Source organism: Cyanistes caeruleus, chromosome 5 (genome assembly GCF_971803275.1).
Source record: "Cyanistes caeruleus chromosome 5, bCyaCae1.hap1.1, whole genome shotgun sequence".
Taxonomy (NCBI): domain Eukaryota; kingdom Metazoa; phylum Chordata; class Aves; order Passeriformes; family Paridae; genus Cyanistes; species Cyanistes caeruleus.
Window position 1 is genome coordinate 13,046,054 of NC_141705.1, and position 23,621 is coordinate 13,069,674.

The 23,621-nt window shown below is 38.0% G+C and overlaps 1 long non-coding RNA gene across 4 annotated transcripts in view; it reads right to left on the reverse strand.

The window, feature by feature from the left end:
- The window catches only part of LOC111928404 (uncharacterized), a 37,681-nt gene extending 15,188 nt beyond the window's left edge, over positions 1-22,493 (reverse strand). Inside the window, exons 1-7 of one of the 4 annotated variants that reach the window (XR_015286529.1) lie at positions 22,235-22,493; positions 20,937-21,079; positions 20,157-20,340; positions 2,968-3,014; positions 2,240-2,293; positions 2,075-2,157; positions 242-1,383 (exon numbers count right to left, since the gene is read on the reverse strand). This is a non-coding gene — a long non-coding RNA (uncharacterized LOC111928404). Of the gene's footprint in view, positions 1-241; positions 1,384-2,074; positions 2,158-2,239; positions 2,294-2,967; positions 3,015-20,156; positions 20,341-20,936; positions 21,080-21,357; positions 22,047-22,234 lie in introns of those variants that run through there. The other 3 variants (XR_015286532.1, XR_015286531.1, XR_015286530.1) reach the window with 3 other exon arrangements.
- Positions 22,494-23,621: the final 1,128 nt, after the last annotated feature.

Below are 23,621 nucleotides of genomic sequence, written 5' to 3' on the forward strand. Positions count from 1 at the left end.
TGCATCACAGATCAACAGAGGGCTACTTGTGTTTCTTTATTTGGCCACATTTCAAAACAGAAGCCTGGGCCTTCTGAGCCAAAACAAGCCCTTATCTCAAGCCTGATTTTTGAAATGTGGATCTTTAATCACCTCCCTACAAATGCAAGCACAGAACTTTATGTTTAGTAAAGTTAATACACTCAGCAGAGTATTTACACGGCAGAGAAAGGTGAAAGTAGTGTAAATACTTTTCTCTCACCTCATAATTTTCCTTTAGTGTTCCATCCATTCAGAGGTTGAGCCACACAACTGGCTGTAGGCAGATGTGGCCTTGCTTTGCCTGTTCTGTGAGGTGCTGTCTGGAAGCTTTTATTAGTTCAAGCCCTGTGCTGTGCTGGAGCGGTTGTGTTGTTCCTGGACTGATGTGACACACTTCAGTCAGAGTCATCTAATGTCAGAGAGAACACTTCTACAGCCTGGTGACTAAAACAGGACCTGCCTAATTGTCCAGAGACTTCATGAGCAGGTTACATGCTGAGTTCATGAAGGCTAGACTCCATCCTGTTCACCAAACACCTAAAATCTAAAGGCTACATTGTCTTCATTATATTTAGGTGATGCTAGATACCAGTAAAATCTTCCATACTTTCCAAGCACTCTTCAACCTATTTGAAATAGATGATATAGCATCTTCACTGTAAGCTGTAATCCACCACAAAATAAGCAATTTTTTTAATTCCTGATTTTAGCATCTTAGCCTTGAAAAACTAATTTTATTCAGTGCTGAAATTTCTTCTGTCTTGGTGTTTGAGCCAGTGATGTACTGAATGATGTACCAGGAGACATACGTGTCACAGCCAAGAGGACACAGCAGAGGTGTCAGTGATGTGCAGTGACAAGGAAAACTTTGGGATGAGATTCTTCTTTGAACATGGTGCTGTGGCTTCTCTCCTGCCAGGCAGGAGATGGCAGGAGATAGCAGATTGGCACACGGGCAGATGTGGCAAATCAATCATATCTTGTACAAGAAATGGAGTAGTGAAGAGGATGTGAAGGTGCTCTGTGAATGCATAAGACACAGATCTAGATGGAAATGAGAAGAAGGTGAAGATAGAGGCATTGGCTTTGTACTAGGAGAGTCAGTATTTTAACACTTCCAGGAAGGTAGAAAGAAAGGGTTATTTTTTTCCTTAGGTCAATGTAAACTCTTGGCCTTTAGGTCACAGTGTCAAGTTTTTCTCTTTTTTTATTAAACCATGATAATTTCCAGATTTCTTGCTGAATATATTAATTTTTCTCTTTTTTTATTTACAAAAAATCTTTAATATCATCATTCTGTAGCATATTTTTATCTCCAGTTCAATAGTGATATTCTTCCCTCTTGAGGAGAAAAGGTCTGTCCTATATCCAAACACAAAAAATGTTTTCCAGCTGTTACTTTGATTGTTTTAGTTTGGATTCTTTCAATGTACCCTTCTTTGCTAATTGATAAAATAGAAGAAATAAAATATAACTAAAATATTGGAACAGACTTGAATTCCTGCAAACACTGCTATGCAACCTTATTTGTAGGTGTTTTTAGGAACACAACATTGCTGCAGAATTCTTTGCTTGTTAGACTGAGAACTACCCAGTGTGTTCCCCAAAGCAACGTTAACTACGTGGTTTTGCCAGTTACTATCCTAGCACTTATTCTAATGACTAAACACGGTTGTGAATGGTACAAAACCTTTGAGGAGCTCATGGCCCAGAGCAGTACAGCTGCAGCCATATGTGTACTGTCATAAGAAACAGGAAGTGAAAACCAGACTTGGAGTTTCCCACTCAAATCAGGAATGTCAGACTGTCAGTAAGGATCCCACACTTGCCAATTCCAGGTTCCCCAGCATACATCAGGTAGTCTGTTTCATGTCCCTTCAGAAGACTGCAAAACAACAGCTGTATGATTATGTTTTGTACCTATTTAAACAAGTTGAACCCAGCTGCCTAGATTGAAGAAGTAAATATACTCTTTATTTCCAAGGAAGGTCATAAGGCTTATGCAAAAGACTAAGAAAAACTTTTAAGGAGCCTTAGAACAGAAGATACTTACATAGAGAAACAACAAAAAGTTGTAATCGAGCTCTTCCTTGCTTTGCAGGCTTAGGGGTTGGCAACATGTGGCTCCTTTGCATTCTAGCTTTGAACAAGGAAGCATTTAGATACAAACTGGAGTTCACTCACTGGACTGACTACTAAACTTAGATTTACTACAAACCTTGGAGGTTATTACAGACTCTATTTTTCTTGTAAATATTTTAAAAGTATAAAACTGAAAAAAAAAATAAAATATTAATTTAGAAAATTGGAACTGCACTGTTTACAATGCTTTTCTTATTTGATTGCATAGTTCATAGGGGGAGCAATAATCCAACAATGTAAAATCAGATTAATTTAAGTTCCACTATATACAGCTAGAGCACATTATCCCATCAGCTTAGAGTCAGCATGTTTCTCAACATTTACAATCAGCTTTATTATTTTATATCTGATTGAATGCCTGCCATCAACCTTTCAAGCAACGTTAAACCTGGTAACAATATTAACTGTACAGAGAACCAGAGAGTATCATAGAATGTGACCCAACAGCTAAAAAGATGTGTTTTCTAAGTCATCATAAGCTGATTACTTATAAAAGGAAGAACACCTCTGAAAGAGTCTGAGGCGAGGCTGGATGGGACTTTGAGCAACTTGGTCTAATGGAGATGTCCCTGCCCATGGTAGGGGGTTTGGAACTAGATGATCTTGTAGGTCCCTTCCAACCCAAGCCATTCTATGATTCCATGATTTAACTTTCATGCAATTTTGTATATTAATGAGCTTGTTCATGAACAAATTTCTGCATATCTGAGTCCCTAAATACAGTCATTACAAAATGAATGCAGATATATCAGTGGATATTATAGCTTGTATGTTATCAACTGCAAAGCTGCTTGAAAGCACAACCTCATGGTTGCTGGTTGCATGTCCAGGACTTGACAGACCTCTGAAGCCTGTGGTAGCAGGAAAAGATAAATATTAGAATCAAAGAGAAGATAAAATTTCTATTTCATAAGGCTTTCAGTAAATTCCCTTCATAATTGTCCAGAAAATCCCACAAATTAAAACAAAATACACCAATGAAATCCTTAAAAAAAATTATTATGGTCATAGGAATTAAAAATAATCTTTAATTATGACTTGTCAGACATAGTCTATATATACTAACTAAAAGAGAAATAAAGTCATTTCAATATAAAATCATTCAGTACCTTTGCTCAAAAACAGTTTAAATGGTACATTTCAGTATTTTCAGACTTTCATAATTTCATTTTACTTTTACAAATATATTAATGTGAAATAGCATTTTAAACTTAGTAAGTACTCTCCCCCAAAAGTTGCATTTTTTTAATGTATTGTTTTTTAAAGAAATGCTTTCATATTGAATATAATTTTTTCAAATCTTTTGCCTTTCATAATTATAAATCAGGGTATACATTTAAAATTTAAAGTCTTTCTACCAAAGTGAACCTTTTTCTGAAAAACATATTCTCGAGTGCAGAACACCTAGAATATTTGCCAAAATAATATATTTTAATAAAAATAATTATGAGTGAAAAAGACATCTTCTATTTGAAAACAAAAATTAAAATTGCTTTATAAGAAATTATCAAATTATGGATCAGAAATAAATTAAACAATAGGAATGGTATTGATTTTTGTATGCACATGATGAAGGCTATGCAAAAGTTTCTACCTGGAATTCCTAACATATACTTTGCATTAAGTCACCAGGTGATTATTACACATCAGGGAGCCAACATAAGAATCACAGAATGAGAAGAATGGATATCTGTTATTTTCTGTAGCATAATGTATAAATATTACAAAGCCAATTCTCTGACTCTAGACTGGATTTTCCTGATGTTTAGATCTCTCTGTAAGTCATTTACAGAAAAGTACCATCACACTATGAAGTCAAATGGGCTTCACCACACAAAAAAGGGAACTGTAATGCTGGAATCTTCTGCTCAGATGGGATAGGTAACCTGGAGCAATAACAGTCTTTAAGACCAGGACACACAGACATCCCTCAAGCTAAAAAATACATGAGGAAGTTGTTTACTGAAAGTGTAAGAAATCATTTTGATGCTGAGGTACACGTACAGTTAATCCAAAGACCACTGAAAGACTGCAGTGGGTTTTAAAACCCAAACAGAGCCCAAGTTAACTCTTGCACATCTCCTCACATTCAGTTTGACAGGTCACTGCCCTAAGATGTGCCCTGTGTTTTGCTTGTGCTGCTTAAGGCAAAGCAAGGCTCATGTTTGACAGCTGCAAAGGGTACCATGGAGCTCAGCAAAATTGTCAGAGCTCTCTTCCAAGGTCTGACTTGCTTGTGATGGGCTTTCCCATGACACAGCACAGCTTCTCCTCAGTCTCAGCGCTATTCTGTACCTCTTGCTGATGGATCTCTGCTTCATGTCTCAATCCACAAATTCAATAGCTTTGGAAAAGAACTCCAGATTGAAAAAGAAGAATTTGGAAATATCCATTTTTTGCCCGGAGAACAGGAAAATGAGCACAGGGCCAAAACACAGTCTGACATGATGCATCAAACAGAAAATGGGTAAGAAGTGCTCGTGTTCATATTTAATTGGAAACACCCAACAAGCAGAGCTTATTCTAACTTTAAAAAAAAAAAATAAAAAAATTACTCTTTAGAGTATATCATGAAATATAATGAAATTATAAATTTTAGTTAATGACTCACAAAAATTTCCTTACCAGATCACTTCTACAAGTATTTTTGGACACACTGCTAAATGATCAGTAACAGGCAGAATTTTCCTGGTATGAACTAAAATTCTCTAAAAAAACAACTGCAATAAGGATTAAAGACATATCTTCAGCACAAGTGCTGGATTTAATGACTTTTTCATTATATGAAAACCAATCTACAACCAGATGTTGCTTGGTATTCTGAATATATTCTGAATACCTGTTGAAATTTATCCCTTCACACACAAACAAGTGAAACAGAAAACCCAAAACCAAAAAAAACCACAAAACCAAATAGAAGTTGGACAAGAACTCCTGGTACTTCTGGACTCTGAATACTCACTGCAAACAGAAAAAATCTGTAATTTTTCTGAACCTTTTCTGTGGAGGTTTCTTACTCCTAGATTCTGCGACTCTTGTATTAGTCAGGGTTTCCGAGCTGCAGGAAGCAGGTCCTTCAGAGGAGGATATTGCTCACATAGCTACCATTTCCTTCTAAGCTGGTTCATGTGTGTGCATGGCAGAGCTAAAAGAAGATGCCATTGCCAGTACCAAAGCAGGCCCAGTATAGTGTGAAACTGAGATGAAACTTGTGAGGAAACACAGGCAACCATTTCAGCTGCATGAAGCTGTGGAAGCAAGCACTGGTGCTAACACTGCTGTTCTCACTGTGGAGCATCCTCTTTCCTTGCCCTGGCAGGCAATTCCAAGCCTTTGTCATTCCTTCCATTGTGCCAGCATGAGAGTTTGTACAGCTGAACAATGACTCAGAGCGGGGAACTGATTCAACTGAAAATTGATTTTTAAATTTTTTTTTTCCTTTTATTTTTTTCTGGCAGTGTTACTTCTACCCTCTCTCAACTCTGGTTCACTGTGTGGCCACAAGAAAACTTGTTCCAGAAAAAGTAAAGGCTCAGCAAAAAAAACCCAAGTTCCACTGTACTGGAAGTGCTGGATTTTATTAAGTGAAAATGATCCTATGGAGCTCTAGAAGACTACTCCCAGCTACAAAACTAAATTGCTGTATGGTGCATGGCAAGATGCTCCAAGTCTCTTCTAAATTTCAGTCTATTTAGACTATATGTTCTTCAAAGCAGAAATGTTTTGCTTATTATGCATTCGTGTAATTAATCCCTAGTCTATGTTGGGGTATTGTCATAATAAAAAGAAATAAAACCAATGATATCTAAAGGAAGAAGCAGTTTACTTTTAAGGGATTCATGTTAACTAATGGAAGTGCAAACCAATAATCACCTCCTGCACTTCAGTCTTATACTGCAAACAGCAGACATGATACCCTGTTTATCAGTGAGATCAAATTTTGTTATGAAGTAAAGAAACTCACAGTAAAGATATCTACTAATAAAGGATTTTGCATTATATACAAACTCTTTAAAGATAACATTATATTTGGCACTTGAAATATTACAGACTTGTTTTCTTGTTCGTAAGATAAAATAATCTAAACTTTTTTCCCCCGCATTTTAATTGTTTAGGTTATCCAGGTATATATTTAATCATAAATTGCTAAAACTGTTCTTTGATTTTATCTGGGTGGGAGGAGGAGAGAGATATAATTCTCAGATTATTTTTATAACCTTTTTTTAGTGTATCAAAGCAGTGTGAATGGATTATACCTGGGACAAAGAAGTTGTTCCACACACAAAGAATATTTAATAAGAGGTTCCTAGGACCTCCCAAGGATTCTCTTTGGCACTTCATCATATTAGAGACCTCAGTGGGGCTGTTAGTGCTCAAGGCTTCACTTCTGCGCCATGACTTTTCCCCTTTGCTACAAACAAGGCTGATGGAGAAACCTTGTGATAGTTATTAATATTCCACTTAAAAATACACAAGGTCGTCTACTCCAGATTTTTCTCCAGATTTTTCTGGTTATTGGTGTACATTTCACAAAAGTGAGGATCTCTACATAGTAGCAGTGGTTACCCTGGGGATAGAGACATTGTTCAGCCAGCATCTCTAACCTCACAACTGCTGGGAGATAACCAGGGATGGCATCAGTAGGAAACAGCACTGTAAGACAAACCAAGGACACATACTCTCTCACTGGTTTAAATTAGTACTAACGTGTTGAGTGTGATGTAAATTCCATAAGCAAGAACAGGTTCCTTACTTCAGGGAGGCTATACTTTTCATCCTATACCCAAGGGCTGATGCTTAAAAATCATTTTTGCTTTGCTAGTGTCCCAGTAGGAGTTTAAGAAGTCAGTTGCAGCCAATTGTACTTTCTCCTTTCTCTCTAAAGGGGATAAAGCTTTCAAACTATTTGAATAAACTGTGATTACATCTTCATTTGTCAGTAATGGGATTACCACGCTGATAAAAGAGACTTCAGACAAACATACATGTTTAAGATTGGTGTAAATTACCCAAGAGGGTCGGGAAAATCCTTTGGGCTCCTTAAGGCCCATCCCTCCCTCTTTGAAAGCTGGCTGGCACCAAGAGTCCTGAATAGCTGGGACCAGCTGACCATTCCCTGCTGGGGGTTGTGGCTGTTTTCCTGCGCACATGCTCACTGAACTGGAAAATACAATTATGCACATCCAAGTTCACAGTTAATTTTTTGACTATAGCTAACAAGCTAAAGATTTTTCAGCTAATTGATTTTATCTCTATATGGAGAAGATGTCATAAATCTTGATCAGCTAATAATGATTAAGAGATAAAGACAATCTGAGAAAAATATAAGTGCTGTTATTGCTAAATGCCGATGGACTCCATGGTGAGATAATCTTTTTAACATGGCGACCCATCCCACATACAAAATGTTTCCCCAAAGATCCATTTGTGAAAGAGAACAAATGGGAAATCTGAAAGCAAGCAGGAAAGATATGAGTGAGAAATGAAACGCAGATTCAAATCCTGTTAAGGCTAAAGAAAAAGAAAGGCTAGAAAATAATCCTACTTTGAGTCTCTATAATGAATTGCATATTACAATACAGAGGGATTGCTCAGGAGGATTCTAAAGGCTGTAGAGAGCAAGCATAGGGATTAGTTAACTCTGTAGTTGTCTTCAGCTTTATGAAGTCTTGATTCTGCCATCCATATACCTTTTCAGTGGGTTTTACTTGTATTGGCACCACTGGGATTCCTTGTTCTGCTAAATGTACAGGCTGCAAAGCTGGGTGTTTATATTGGAAACTGAGAAATATAATTTGAGTATGTGAATTAATCTAATGGGAAATAACTTCACTGAATTACATCAGAATTACATATGCAAAACTCAGAGAAAAAAGAAAAAGAACAAAAAAGTATGGTTTGGAGAATTGCTATATATAATGCACAGCTTTGAGCAGCTAGCCAAAAAACATGATGTTGTAAGATTGGCCAATGATTTGCTGATGGCCCTTTTTACATCTGACATATTTTCTTGGATACATTATTACTTCTTTGTGGGAATTTATTGAAGTAGTCAAAATTTCCTACTACAACGAAGTAAAACTTCTGTTTTCCTGCTATTATGTTGCAGGATATATTACAAGCTTCTGATTAACTTGCAGTATTTAAAGAATGTTTCATTCAGGAGAAAAGAAAGTCTGTAATGAATTTTTTTTTTCAAAGTTTCAGAATGTTCTGGAGAATGGATTTTCATTACTTTGATTGCATTCAAATACAGAATATATTTACTGGTTAAGAAACTAAGTGTGTAAGAACTAAAGCTGGGTTTTGCTGATTAGGAAAAGCTTACCTTTATTCTGAAGGCTTTCAAAGGTTGTACTACATGTATGCATAAGAAACAAAAGCAGTGACTTGCCATAGTTTAAACCTTGTTGCTAAACATTCTTCCTTCGCAAAAAGTGAAATGATTGACTTTCAGGCATCTTATTTCCAGCCCTGATAGAGGAATATGTATTTTAAGGAAAAAGTGAGGGTTGATACTCTGATGATTCCCATGTTGTTATTCAGGAAAAATAAAACCATCATGCCAAGATGCAGACAAAACTAAATAAATTAAAACCTTGTGACAAAGATCCCACTAGCTATCAAGGCAGGATTCACAGCTACCTAGAATAAATAATGAGGAGTAGCATGACTAAAATAAATCTCTCCAGTCTCTCCTGGGGACTTCCTTAGCTGCCAATCACCAGTTTCCCCATGATCCTGCCAGAAGAAGCAAGTTCTGGGCCATTCAATGTGTTCTGTGCATAAATGATTCTATGGAAGAAAAGAAGCACATGCAATATTGAGAGGGGGCTGAGCTGCCATCAGAGCTGAACACTAACAGTGTAATAAAGTTGTATATAACACGAAGGAGGAGAAGAATTCAAAGGGAGAGACAAAATGCTAAGAATGTAATGCTAAGCATTTTACAGCTATAAAGAAACCATCTGGACAGATGTGTGAGGATGATGTAGACACCAAGGAAGCTATAGATGAGATTACAGTTGTGAGGTTTCTCTGGTTGATTTTGGAAGAAGAAAAGACAAAATTTCAGAGAAAGGTTTTTGAAATGAGAAAGATGAAAAATTTAAGTCAATAATGGCTTTCCAGTAAGGAAATTAAATTCCAGTCAGCATCCATTTTTACAGTGACAACTATAACATAGTAGTCACTATCTGTGACAAAAAAAAAATTCAAAAAAAAAAAGAGAAAAAAAAAAGAGAAAAAAAAAAAAGAGAGAGAAAATAAAAGGAGGTCACTTAACATTTTGATAAGCATTAACAACCTGACAAGTGACAGATTTTAATATATCATATTTAAATGGACACACAGGCTAAGTATAGATGAAAAGGGATTGAAGGTATTGGCGAAAGTAACAGACAAAACCAAATTTTTGAGTATTTGCCGCAATAAGGGTAGTAGAAAATCACTATATAAGATGATGATGTTGTGAAACCAAAAAGTTGAAAGAAAGAAAAAGAGAGCTCTGTCAAGCGGTACAAAAAAATAAACCATCTAATTAAAGAAAAAGAACAACATTGCAGGAGACAGAAAAGTATAAAGGGATAGAGAAGAGAGTAATAACTGAAGGAAGTAGTGAGTCTGACAGAAAAGTGATAGAAGGATATTGTCAATGGCTCAGTAAGAAGTTGAGAAACAGGCAAACAGTGAGCTGGCAGGAAAATTAATGAGAGCGTGTTCAATAACGCAACAAGCTAAGTTTTAAAATAAGTCAATATAGCTGTTGAAAGGATTGCCAGGAAACTGGAGCAGCAAGCTAACAGCAGTCTGTAGGCAAATGAAGAAGAGAGGCTTCTGGAACAGTGACATTTAGAGATCAAGAGTTTTCAAATTAGGCCAGAACTTGTGGGTGCCAGTAGTGATCCAAAGTTGTGATGTGAATAGAGGGAGTCCTCCTTCCTCAAACCACCTCACTCAGGTGCCAGGACTGCCTGATGTCTGCCTTTGATTCTAAGCACTAAAATTGGCCAGAAATATGAAAGAGATCTCATTCTTTTTCCCTTCTTCATCCTGTTTTTAATCTATTTGGTAATGGAAAACCCCCAAGGATTAATGTGACTGATGCTCTTTGAATGCAGTAAATGCAAGTTCCAAAATTAGGACCCACCTGCCCAGGGTGTCCTTCCATTACATACATGCTATTTATACAAATTTATTTATTTATATTTTCCCCTTCCTGTTAGAAGCTTCTTTCCCTGCTAACAATGGAACTGTATTCTTCTGAATAGCTCAACAATCACTTGGAGAAAGGATTAACCAGGTTTTTAAAGCCTGTAATTCAAGGCACTGTTTTATAGGAGTCATTAATCATAAATCATCATGGTATCATGTTAGAAGAGATACCAAGAACATCAACTAGAGAGAGCAATTATTTTCTGTATCTATGCCATGGCCTGAGTTTCATACATGTTGAGCATCCAGTATAACTTAAATAAATTATTAGAAACTGCCAAAACCTCAAGTCTTTTGGAAATTCTATCCTAAAGAGTAATCTGAGAGAGTTAGAAGTCCAAGACTCATGGTTTTCAATTAGACTTATATTCCTATTTCCCTTCTGCATGTTTAGAAATCCTATTCACAGAAACTTTGATTAAAAAAAATTGGTCCTGATTCTCAAGTGTATTTCTAAGTTCTTGTGATTTCAAAGGAAACTAAGCACAAAAAACTTTGGAGGATTAGATTCTCAGTATGTAAGAGCAGCCTAAGTCAAAGTTACTCCAGGCTTTACTGGAAAAACACAGACTTTAAAACTTGAGAGCTGATAAACATCACAGCAAGCAGTAGCAGCATACATTGTGTGAAGCTGCACTTAATGACCAGACACTGTAACAGCTGCAATTTCTGGGCAATTTGGAAGTGTAATATTGAAGCATCAAACACAACATCCATTCTGGAGAGGTATGTATCAAAAAGAATATGTAGTGAAGACTTTATAGAACACACAAGCTGAGAACAACTACACATTTCCTACCCAAAAGTGGCAGGATATCTTACAAAGCATTTTTGAATTGGAAATGGCAGCTATGGCCACTCAATCAAGGGCAGTAACATAATCTCTGCTTTTTCATTCAATTATTTCTCACAGTCTAAAGGATTTCTCAGACTTCAGTTCTCTGTGGGGAATGAAATTCTGTCCTTGAATATGTAAAACCCAGAATCTAATTCCTTACTCTCATATATGTTTCCAGTGACTTCTATTAAAACTGTCTGGATGATCCCCGCTATTACAATCTGAAAGTATAGCACTAAATTTTCTCTATTTAAAAATCATGGAACTGAAGTGGAGGGATGCTAAGGGGGTGTCTCATATCATAACAAGCAGTCTGTATCCAAGACTCTAAATCCAAGATAAGTGCTCTGACTGTGTGGGACTTAAGGCTCCTCTGCAAGAGCAAGCTATATGAAAGCAGCATGTATGTCTCCCATCAGTGGTTTGGACATGCATCCCCTAAATAGCCCACGTCTCTGATTTTATTGCAGGACTGTTTATACCATCAAGTGTTCATATTTGTCCCCATCATCAATCCACTACAAAGTTTTACTTTTACATGTCAGGCCAGCATCTCTCATATGACCATGGATGACTTCTAAGGTGACCAAATGCAAACTGAGCACGTCTCTATCATTCACTTTTCAGCCCACATGAAGCACTGCTCATACAAAGATTAATGTGTGACTACCTGGGCCCAGCACACAATGGTGTGGCTGCAGTTTGTCAGATTATCATCCCTCTTGAGTGTAGGACACAGTCATGAAGAACTGGGAGGAGAAGAAAACATTTTTAACATTTAATCACTCCTTGGGCAAGTATGAGGCTTTCAGGGACAATAAGGAAGTAAATACCTGCCCACTAAGCTGTTGAATGGTTATCTCTGCCTTGATAATTTTGAATTCTTAACAAATAATTTTGCAGTACTCTGAAGTAAACATCAAATTGTTTGTTAATAAGTTTGTCATCACAAAGACCATGACTGAAAAATCCTCAAGGGAAGTGACTTCCCAGTTTAAATTAGACAACATCCTTGTCACTGGATGTTAGGGGCAGAGGATGAGACAGTCAGAAAGGTTTCAGAATGAGAGTCACACTTTAAAAACCTATGCAGACTTCTCTTATAGAAAAACAAAGTGATCCCAACATAAGACAGCCGCCAACATAGAGAAGATAAAAAGAGTGACGTTCTGTATTGTTGTACAACTGGCATGTAGCCAAGACTTTTTTTGAGTGTTTGTTAAAATATACAGATTTTAGTCTATTTGCTTCTTTGCTCTGCTTCCTTTGTCCCCTGGTTATATATTCCATATCACTAGATTTTTTCTTATCTGTAAACATCAAGGTCACCCTGAGGACAAGCATATATGTTCTATAAGATGTAAATTTTCTTTGGCTAAGAGAAAACTTGTGGCTGGGCCATGTGATACTACCCTTTCCTTTTATTTGGAAACTTTCAGATTAGAAAGCAATGACCTTAAAAACTCACAGAGTACTCTGCAAAATACTCCATCTGTCTATCAATCACTCAATTCCTTCTGCAGCCCATTGTGGTGATCATGAAAAGGACAGTAGTCCCTGGGGTGATCTTCAAGAAGGAGCTTCAAAATAAGTCTTAGGATATTTGAAAGGAATCAGTATGTTTTATTCCTCAAATTTTCTTGTTTAATTATGACAAAATTTCTCTAAAATGGTTCTGTTTTTTTATAATATACCTTCACAACTGTAAATGCACCAGTACAGTAAGTAGATGGCTACATGAGTGGGTTGACATTTCTAACCCTATTAAATATGAATCTATGTATTTCTTTGGAAGCATGTCAAGGTCTGTATGCTGAAAGTCAGATCCACATCCACAAACTATTTATACAAGGACAAGCTGAACAACTGTGGTCAAATAAAATATAAAGAAAATATCACCGCTAGAAATTATTTCTGAGAAATAAATCATGGAACTGGAAAAAAGTTTGAATGTTTTGGTTTTATTGACAAGTTCCATAATGTGGAATGTTTCAACACACTCCTAAAACTGACCCTTCACAATGGGGGTAGAACACACTGATTTACATATTTTGGATCTAGGTTGGCATTATATTTCCAAATATGCTTTCCTAACCTCATATGATTCCCTGTTGTAAAATATAATGCCATTGGAAGGAAAAAGAAAAATAGATTATGAATCAGAGTTCACATTTTGAACATTGGGTAATGGTGATTAAACTTATTTAAACTCAGCTGCTGCCTTACGAAATATTATTTCAAATGCCATTGAAACGTCAAATGCCTGTTTGTAAAAGTTAGGGTAAAGACTATGACTTCTAAATTGCAAGGGTAAACACAGGCTTTAGAATTTAGTAAAGATTGGGCTGAAACTAAGCAGGCATCAGCAGATCTGATCATTTCAGATGTACTGACTGGACTTTGGATGTCTACTTATACACTCCACGCCAACAGACATCACTAACTTTCTTGCACAAAGTTACCAGTTTGCTACATAATACCCAAAACCTATCTTTTCTTACTTGCCTTGTAATGTGGTAGACACCGAATGTTACCTTGATGAAATTTAGAGTGCCAAATTCCATCATTTAACACAGCTGAAGACAGTCACTAACCTATTCTTTAGAAGCAAGGAAGTAAAACTACCATTATTTGTACCTTAAGCATAAACACAGATCAAAAGGCAATGCAAAGATGTAAGTGTGTATGCAGGAGAAATAACATGATACATTGAAAGGTGTGAGACTCCCAGAATGGCCAATGAAGATGAGAGAAAAGGCAAGAAGAATATACCAGATGTAACCACAGAAGCAGTGTAAACATATGAGAGTACTTTCTAGCCAGAGGCTGGATTAGAGAGGTTTGGAGCTATCTCTGAAGAATTTGTCTCCTCTTTGATTTCTTCTGTGCTTAGGGAAACAGGACATTGTACATTGTAAATGAGCAGGATTGCATCCGATATGCTAAACTTAATTATCTCTCCCCCAATGAAAAGACTTCATGAAGCTCTGTACTTAAGTTAACTATTCTGTAACACAGAAATAATACTGATGTTAACCTGATGCTATGTTGATTCTTCATTCAGGTGAGGAATTAGAAATAATGTCGTGGCAGATGGATGCGCTAAAAACAATAGGGACAAAATGGTGACTACATTTTACACTAGAAGTTTAACAACATATACAGAGCCTGCCTTCTGATTTTTAATTTTTTTTTTTTTTTTGAAAATGTAAATTTCCACAGCATTTAAATCATGTTACATGAGGAAATGAAATGAAGCTTGTGTTTTCAGCAAATGACTGCTTGGGTTTTCTCCTTGCAAAGAAGTAAATTTTTGCTAACTGTGAACCAATGTAACTGAGCTGAGCCCAGCTGTGGAAATTTGACAACTGTAAAAAGAATAGAAGGGAGTTTCCACTGTTGCTACTGGTATCACTGATATCACTGAGTCAGAGTACGTGTCTCCCAAAGAAGAAGATAGCGATGCATTGTTTGTATTTCTACAGAGATTCACTCTGCAGCTAACCAAGATCACAGGCGCCTGCAGTAATAAACAAGATTCTATCAGCTTGAGGTAAGAGACAATCTTCATGCTCACCACAGAAACTGCTGTCCTCTAGAGCTAGGATTTTATACTTGGAAAAAGAAAAAAGGCATAGATTAACCACTAAATGGAATATGTTGCTGCTCATAAAACTCTGTATGTCAACATAATTGTTTCACCAGCAAATAAGTAATAGAGTAGTTTTTTAATAGTTATATTTATGACTGCTATATATAACCACAGGGAACTCGCCACCATCTTGGCTGGACCTCAACAGAGCCTCAAATTTAAGTTTCTTGGAGACATTTTTAATACTCAAAGGCACTTTCTGTAATAATAATTTCAGAAGACAATCAAAGTGGAATGATTAGCATTCTGAAGTAATATATTACTACATACCCCCTGAGTCCCAACCTTACTTGTGAGCATTAATTTCAGTAAATATTTTTTTAAAACAAAATTATGCCTCTCATAACTGATTAATATGTTTATTGATAGTGAATAAGTAAACACACAAGTAGACTCCCACTAAACAAATGGTAACCGCAGACACCCAATACTGTTACTCTTCTTGTAATTTAAATGAGACTCTTAAGAGAAATTCAGCTGATTTCCAAGACTTGGATCTTGGAAAGTCTTTTGAACTAATCAGGTTTCTTAAAAGATGGTGTCAGGCAAAACATAAGTCATATGTTTGATATCAGTCTGTGCTGTAAAATTTACTTTAGAATCATTGAATAAATAGTAGTGAGAAAGGTGAGCTGCCAGGTGGCAATGGGCTACACAGTGCTGCACAAGATACCCAGAAGGCAACACTACTCAACATTCTGCAAGTGAAGGTAGCGAGGTCAAAAACTGGAACAAAAATGAGAAAAAAATCCATGCCATGTAATTGAGCTGCACTGTGATTCTTAGGAAGCCCTTTTTTCATCACTAAATATGTTAACAAGTTTAGAAAATATCTAGTCATAATAATAGAGTGATTAAATTATTGATGTAGCAACAAGATAAAGAGAATAAAATATTTAACACCTGCTCCTAATAAATCTTGGAATGTCACATTCAAAAGACTGGTAGAACAGAATGAAGTCTCTATATCACTTTGCAAACAGAATTTGGGGGGAAAAGCAACACAGAGAGAAAAATTATACTTTAAGTCTCATGGTCATGTCTGTATGCTTATGTTCAGACCACAGTTCACAACAATTTTACATTTCAGATGCATGTCTTCAGAATTCCAGAAGATAAGGCCCCAAGATTTCAAGTTAAACAGCAAGAACATTGAGAAAGAGTTTTTCAGCAGGACTCTGAATTACTGATGCTCTGTAAACATCTGTTGCAAAGCCTTCATTTAAAAAGGAGGTAGGTGTTATCAGGCAGATAGAGGCCATCACCTATGGGAATTAACACTTTTAGCATTATTTTAATTCTTCAATAGAGTTAATAAACTATTCAAAATAAAACTAGACACCAAAGAAGGAGATTCATAGCACCTTACACATTTGGTATGCGAAATTCTCTACTCACTTTAAGCAGGAAGTGTCTGATCTAGCTATTTTAGCATATGAAATACATTTATCACCACAATTCCCCACAAACTAATGCAAAATATTAATGACTAAGAGGTACCTGTGGCTTGTGACTGAAAGGCCTAATACTTTGGGCCAGATATGTTTAAGCTTGTCAAAAATTAAGCAACTCCAGTCTGAAAGCTGTGAATCTTTTTCAGTGATGTGTTGAACCTAATTAATAGACCCTAGAAATAAAAAGCTTAAAGATCACTCTTTCTTTAATAGCTTTGATTTTCTGTATGGATTGTATGGATTCAGTAAAGGAGAACAGAGTTGGGCAAGTAACTTAGATTCATCAAGTTATGGTCAAGTACCGTGGGATGTGCTTGGAAGAGCACCACCAGCAGGTCATGGGAGATGATCCTGACCCTCCACTCTGCACTGGTAAGGCCTCATCTGGGACTGCTGTGTCCAGTTCTGAGCTCCTTAGCACAAAAAAACATGGAGCTCCTGGAGCAGGTCCAGTGGAGAGTGGCAAAGATAATTAGAAGATCTCTTTAGGTAGAGCAACAAACATGATTAGGACCTTTCTCTTGAGAGAAAAGGCTGAGGGAGCAGTGTCTGTTCAGCCTCAAGAAAAGACAACTTCATCATGAGGGGACCATACCCATGAACCCCCTGAACACAATCCTTTGCCATATGCTCTAGGATGACCCTGCCTGAGCAGAGCAGTTGGACCAGATGATCCACTGTGGTCCCTTCCAGCCTGACTCATTTGGTGATTCTGTATGGATGACTGCACACTGAGACAGATTGTCCAGAGACAGTGTAGAGTCTCCTTCACTGGAGATATTCACAAGCTGTCTGGACACTATCAGGTTCAGTTTAAAGCAGATATTAGAAAGAAATCCTTCACTGTGAGTGTGGTGAGGCACTGCCACAGGCTGCCCAAGGGCATTGTGGATGCCCCATCCCTGGAAGTGCTGAAGACCAGGCTGGATGGGGCTTTAAACAACCTGGTCTAGTGGAAGGTGCTCCTACCGGTGGCATGGGGGGTTGATCTTCAAGGTGCCTTCTAAATCAAACCATTCCATGATTCTAGAATTCCAGAATCACATGCCCCTAGCTTAGACACTTGAGACATGACGCAATGTAGCTGTTATTGATAAGAAACAAATCAGCAGAAAAGTGGGGCCAAGGATAGCTGAAGCACATGATAAGACAAACAACTATCCTTCTCTAAACAAAATTTCTTGGCCAATATGAGATGTTTCTACAAATAGATCATGTCAGAAAATAATTTGTCCATAACACTTGATATTATAAAGGTTTTCTCTAGCTCTGTCTTGTGCAGACATCTAAGGAATTAAATTGCTTTCCCACAAGCAGTCTGTCTACATTATGATTCCCAGCACAATGGCCAGATAGATATAGCAAAGACAGATGAGTTAAAAAATTATTCAGATTTGTCCTGTCTCCCAAACAAAAAAAACTGCTCCTGCAAAGGAGTAGAAAGAGATTATGGGCCTTGATTGCCTTTTCTACTGTAATAATGACCACAGTAATCACATTTTGGTGCATGGGAAACAGGGAGGGTTGCAAAGAGGAACAACCTTTCTTGCATAAAACTTTTGTGGCAGGAATAGTCTAACCTATAATACTTATCTGACAGAGAATCAAAAGCTACTTGGCTGAGTTAGCTTATTTTTTTAGCTTTGGTTACTGACTTCTCAAGAATGACAAATTTTGATGGAAATTACGGGTTTACCACAGTCTTGAGAAGATGCTGGTGCAGGGCTCATTTGTGTGGTAAACCACGGGGAAGTGGTGCAGGTAGGGATGGCGTTAAGGCTCTAGTTCATCACCACACCCAGCTAAAGCTCAAAGGAAGGGACAGGTATAATGTGTATTGGAGGTACTGAGAACTCCTGCTTTTCAAAGTTTGTGAGTGAAAGTAACCTTTATAAGCAGACCATTCACTCTCAAAGGATGTCTAACTCAAAATTCTTCTTCAAGGATTTTCCACGAGTTTGTTAGGGGATTTTTTGCTATAGAAAGATAGCAGCTATTTCAAAAGTTTGGTCAACCCCATTGAAAATTCAGAATATCTGCCTTTCTGCACATCTGCATTTGGCTGGGCATATGGTGCTGCTGCCCAAGTGGGTATAGCGTAGTACCACGACTTGCAGCGGTAGTAGCTTGAAAGCTTTACCTCGCCATGTTAGCAACATTAACCACATTAGTAATACTGGCCACTTTAGCAGTATTAGCCACATTACCAATATTAGCCACTTTAGTACCTAAGTCAGTAATGATTTTCCCCAGAAAAGCTCTTTTCTTTCTAACTTTATGCTACATTGCTTTCTGCCAGCAGACTAACTCAGCAAAAGCTATGTGAGGGCAAATGGAGAAGACAGAGGCAGTGTCCTGTCCCTGCAACAGTGCAGGGAAAGAAAACTGACTCCGTCACTTTCATCCATCATATTTCATTACATTCCCATAGCATTGTATTGAAATGAGGAGATACAATGAATAAAGCCAATGTAGTCTTCAGTTCATAAATGCAAGTTGTGCAAGTTCATTCCCCAAGAAAGCAATCCAAGTTCAGCTCCTAGAAATCTATCTCTGATGGAAATGGCACATTAAATTCTCCAGGGGTAATGGATGTGTAAATCGAATGTAGTGCTTCCCGTAGCTGATACATTTGGATTTAAACCAGAAGGTTAAGATTGCCTGAGCACATAGTTCAAACACTCCAGGAAAAAAATGCTCAAGTCCCAAGACAAAGTAGACAAGTCTGGGTTTATGCTCCTGGTAGAAGTTTTTTTAAATTACCAGAATGTTATCAGTTAAATAACAACAGCTGCCATAATGAAGATATGGCAGGAAATCTGTGTTTCTCAAAACTCATGCTTTGGATAAAAATTTGGGTTATTAGGCCTCAATCCGGACAAAAAAAAAAAAAAATAAAATTAAAGCTACCAAAAAAATAGAGAGGCCAAAGACATATTTATAGTTGAAAGGCCAATAAACAAGGAACAGTTTATAAACCACTTATTCACACTACTGAGATCTTACAGGAACTAGACTTAAACATATAAATAACCGTTAATAAATCTTTTCAAATGGTTTTGTTCTTAGGGTGGATACTTATATATCTCTTTAATCTACAACTTGATTGATGTCTTTAGGTATTTTAGAAATAAACATGACCATGGAAATGTATTTAAAATGTGGTTTACTGTGAATAGCCTCTACAGCTGAGTGTATTAGCAGCTCCCTGAAATCTCTTCCATCTCCCTCTGAACTGCAGGACCTTACTGTGTCTCCCTGTGTTGCCAATAGAAATGTTAGCAGAATCAAACCCTTAACAAATGTATGTCAACATGGCAATAATAGATTCCAGTCCTGCACAGACTGGTGAGTGTGCTTAATATCAAGCACATGAGTAACTCCAGGCTAGAACCTGAGCATACAAAGGAGCACAGTCCAATCCATTGAACTTCTGTGTACTGTTTGACAGGTATTCTTTTGCTTGTCACCTCCACTCTAGCCCCCAGAATACAAGTCTCCCTTATATTAGTTTCCCAAGCATAGATTTTTACCATCATTTAGTGCTTTTAAGGTCTCAAAAGAAATAAAATATCTAAGCCCATTATAATATATTAGACAAATGCAAAAATTATCACAAGTTCAGGATTTTGTTTAAAAAAATTATTAAACATATGCCCTGATCTTCAATATGTTAAATATTCAAGAAAGGCAACAATTTAAGGGAACAAAACCAAAGTAAAGTAATGTAAGCAAACCATTTTTGGGGTAAAAAGAACATTTCAGTAGAAATCTGTGAACTTTAGGATGACTTATGAAGACATTCTAAGTAGGGCTACAATCATCATAAATTCACCTCGCTCTTCTTTGGTAAGCTTTTGGAATATGCCTCCAAGGTGGCTTAAGAAAGTGCGTGATTGTATCCAACATTTGAGGTGCTTCATTGAGCACTTCAGGTGAAGCTGGGAAAGGTTTATTCTTGACTTCCTGGATTCTTTAGGCTTGTCATTAGTCTGTCAGGGTGCTTGGGGTTTCTTTCCCTGTGTAGGAATAGAATGCCATGCTGACTAAAGCCAGAGAAAATATTATTTCTTTAAATAGACAAAGATTTCCCATGTTACAATAATACTTGAAAAGAATTTTGAGCTATATCTAAATGTAGAAATGGCTGCATAGACCTGAATTTTTCAGTGGGTATCAGAAAAGTATCTGTTAAGTGTAGTGTCTTGGCTTTTTGATTTCCAGTTGTAATAAATTTCATTTTTTCATTATTTTTAATGTATTTTTTAAAATACCTGCTATATAACACCTATTATTTTACTGTTTCATACCCTATAAACACTGTTTTCAGTCTTGTCTCTTCCTGCAGTAGTAGCTTGTTGTCAAAGTAAAAGTAAACTGGTTTACAACATCAAAGAATACAGCTGGTCTGGATTAGATTGTCAGCATGTAAAAGCCAGCTGGCATGAGTGCTTACCTGTCTACATGGAGATCCTTCTCTATTAAAGTTTGGATACCAAATTGTGAAATGCAGTTGTTTCTAAGCAATTTATTGCAAGGTGAGAAACTCACATTACTTTAATTCAGATATTTACCAAGGACAGAACAATTGGACCCAGCACCACTGCTACAATACCTGTGTTCATGACCATCAGAAATTGCAGCCTTGCATGTGGTTGCACAACTTCTCCCATGTGTCTCTAGCTTAGATGCTGGTCATCCGTGGTGCTCAGTGTCTGCCAGGACTGGGCTCAGCTGGCTCTTGCAGATGAGATCTCCCTTAAAGATAAGTAAAGGGTGTGAATGTGTGGCAAGAATCACTGCAATTAGTAGGTTTGAGTGGATGATACTGTGGGAAGGATTTTTTTGAAAGACTATTTGAGTGATTACTGCAATTCAATATTCTTTTAAAAAAAATCAATCAGTCAATCAATCAATAAGTCTTCTCAATGAGAAGCAAAATACTTTATGACTTAAAAAGTGACTCTAAAACTTCATTCCCAAAGCTTGATTATTTAAATTTAAAAAAATCTCAATTTCCAACAAAATGAGGTTACCTTTGCAAGTATGTTTACTGTTGCCCCTTTTAAAAATAAATGCTGCAGTAGGACGCATAAGAGGCTTTCTAAATAAGTGATACTTTGTTTTCATGGCATGACCACAGGACTGAGGTCTAGCAGAAAAGCCCTGTACACATTCAGGTGGCCAGGGCCAGGGCTCAGCAGTTCCCCAGATCTGCAAGGCAAATCTGGCCATTTGGCAGGAGTGGTCAGGAGACGATAACTGACCAGCTGTCCCCAGATAAGGGACAGACATTTGCATCCCAGGACAGGCTGGCTGATACTCAGTGAAACTGGGCAGTCTGAACCACTGTAACCCATTTAGCCACGTATGCAAACGATACATAAATCACTTGTTATCAAACAATAACAAGTCTTGGCACATCCAGGCACTGGAATAAAATAGTTCTTTCCCACTCTTGTCCCTCACCTCCCTACCAGTTCACCCAGTGGGCTGGATGAGGCCTGTGCCAACCCAGCTGGGCTGGCATTTGCACCCAGTATGTTGTTTGATTCATTGTTATGAGAGTTTCTGCCCTTCCCTGGCTCTCCGCTTCCTCCGTCCTGCAGCAGATGCCGTTTAGCCCAGGTGGGTGCTGCAGAGGGGGACAGAGCCATCCCGATCCCACAGGGTGTGGCAGGGGTAGGGATGGCCGCCATTAGGGAACCCTCTGTCCTGGCCCCTCAGAAATCAGCCCCAGGGATGGCGGGCCGAGGGGAGCGCCTGTGAGAGAGGCTATGACCGGCCACAGTGACACATGGGGGGAATGGAAGAAAAACAGCCATTCTGAGAGAGCTTTCCAGTAAGAGGCCTGGCTGGTAAGAGGTGGGTCTGAGAAAGCCGGGAAGCGGAGGAGGAACTTCACTAACTCACAGAGAGAGCAGCTGAGCCTGGTTAGATCTAGGGAAAAAAACACAACCCCTACAAAGCACATGGCTGCTCTCAGCTGACCCGAGTGGCTGTAATTAGCCTGTTTAAAATCTGCTGTGCCCTAGAGCTGCTCTGGGCAGCCTGGCGAAGGTGGCTGAGAGCTGCTGTGGGCACCCTGGCAAGGGTGGGAGCTGTGTCCGGGGTGAGGAGCAGGGGCAGACGGATCCCATCCTGCAGTGGTGCAGGGGCCTTGTGTGGGGTCAGAGAGGCGGTGGTTCCCTTGCTTCATTGCCAAACTCAGGGGGCAGCAAGAGCAGTAAGAAATGTTTAGGAGTGTGCAGGAAGTGTGGAATAACAAAGGTCTTAGTGCAAAATATTGCCTCTTTAGTTGCTCTTTCACATCCTCCCGTAACACTGCTTTCCATGGCAATTCAGGAACAGTAGCGAGGTAGATGTCTGATGGTAGGCAAGTATAATCATAGCCTTTTATTTCCATGACAATCCAACAATGAAAAGTTTCCCTGCTGCCTTCTCATGAAATAAAGCGGAGACAAAGAGAAGTGGTCAGGCAGAGAACTGAGAGACCCTCGCTTGGAGCCAGTCATTTAACAATGATTACTTTGCAGCTCCTTGCCCAGCAGAAATGAGATGGAGGTGCATTAGGGTAAGAAAGTGATTACACTGCCTCCCTTTCAAGCTCTAGACCGGTGCTGTGACTTGATACGGTTTTTATCAGAGACTGCAATGCTGCATTACCAAGTAAGCAGTAAATTATGTTGAAATCAATTATACTACCCCAAGCAGAGATTCTGAGTAGAAAATGAATGGGTCTGGGGGTGGAAGGAACAGACACTGCTTATGCATTTTGATTAGATAGCTAGCTATCGTCCTCCACGAGAAAGGAACAGCCAGCAAGTCATGAGATCAGGAATATTAGGGTGACTTTATCGCAGGTTATATTTTATGTGTGTTTTACTGTGGCCTACAAAGGGAGATCATGGACCTTACTAGGAGTCCTCTTGTATGATACAAGCCTTTCTGTTTTCAAGTGCTTTAATCCAGCTTCTGAAAAAATTATGTACGTGTATAGGCTGACAGAGCAGATATTCACTCTGAACCTTTATGTCCAGAAAGTATGTGAATCAATGAATCTTTATTTTTAGAAGGCAGGGTGATCAATATAATAGATTAATGTTGAAAAAACCCCACACATTTTGTTGCAAATTGCAGTGATGTTTGCATGGAAATCATCAGACAAAAATCCCTCCTGAAATTCTAATGAGTGGAAAGATTCTTGTTACAGTAGATTACCACAAACAAAAACCAAAGCGTTTACTGCCAGCTTGCTAAACTGAGCAGGAGGAAAATCACATAGGTTCACATTTAGAGT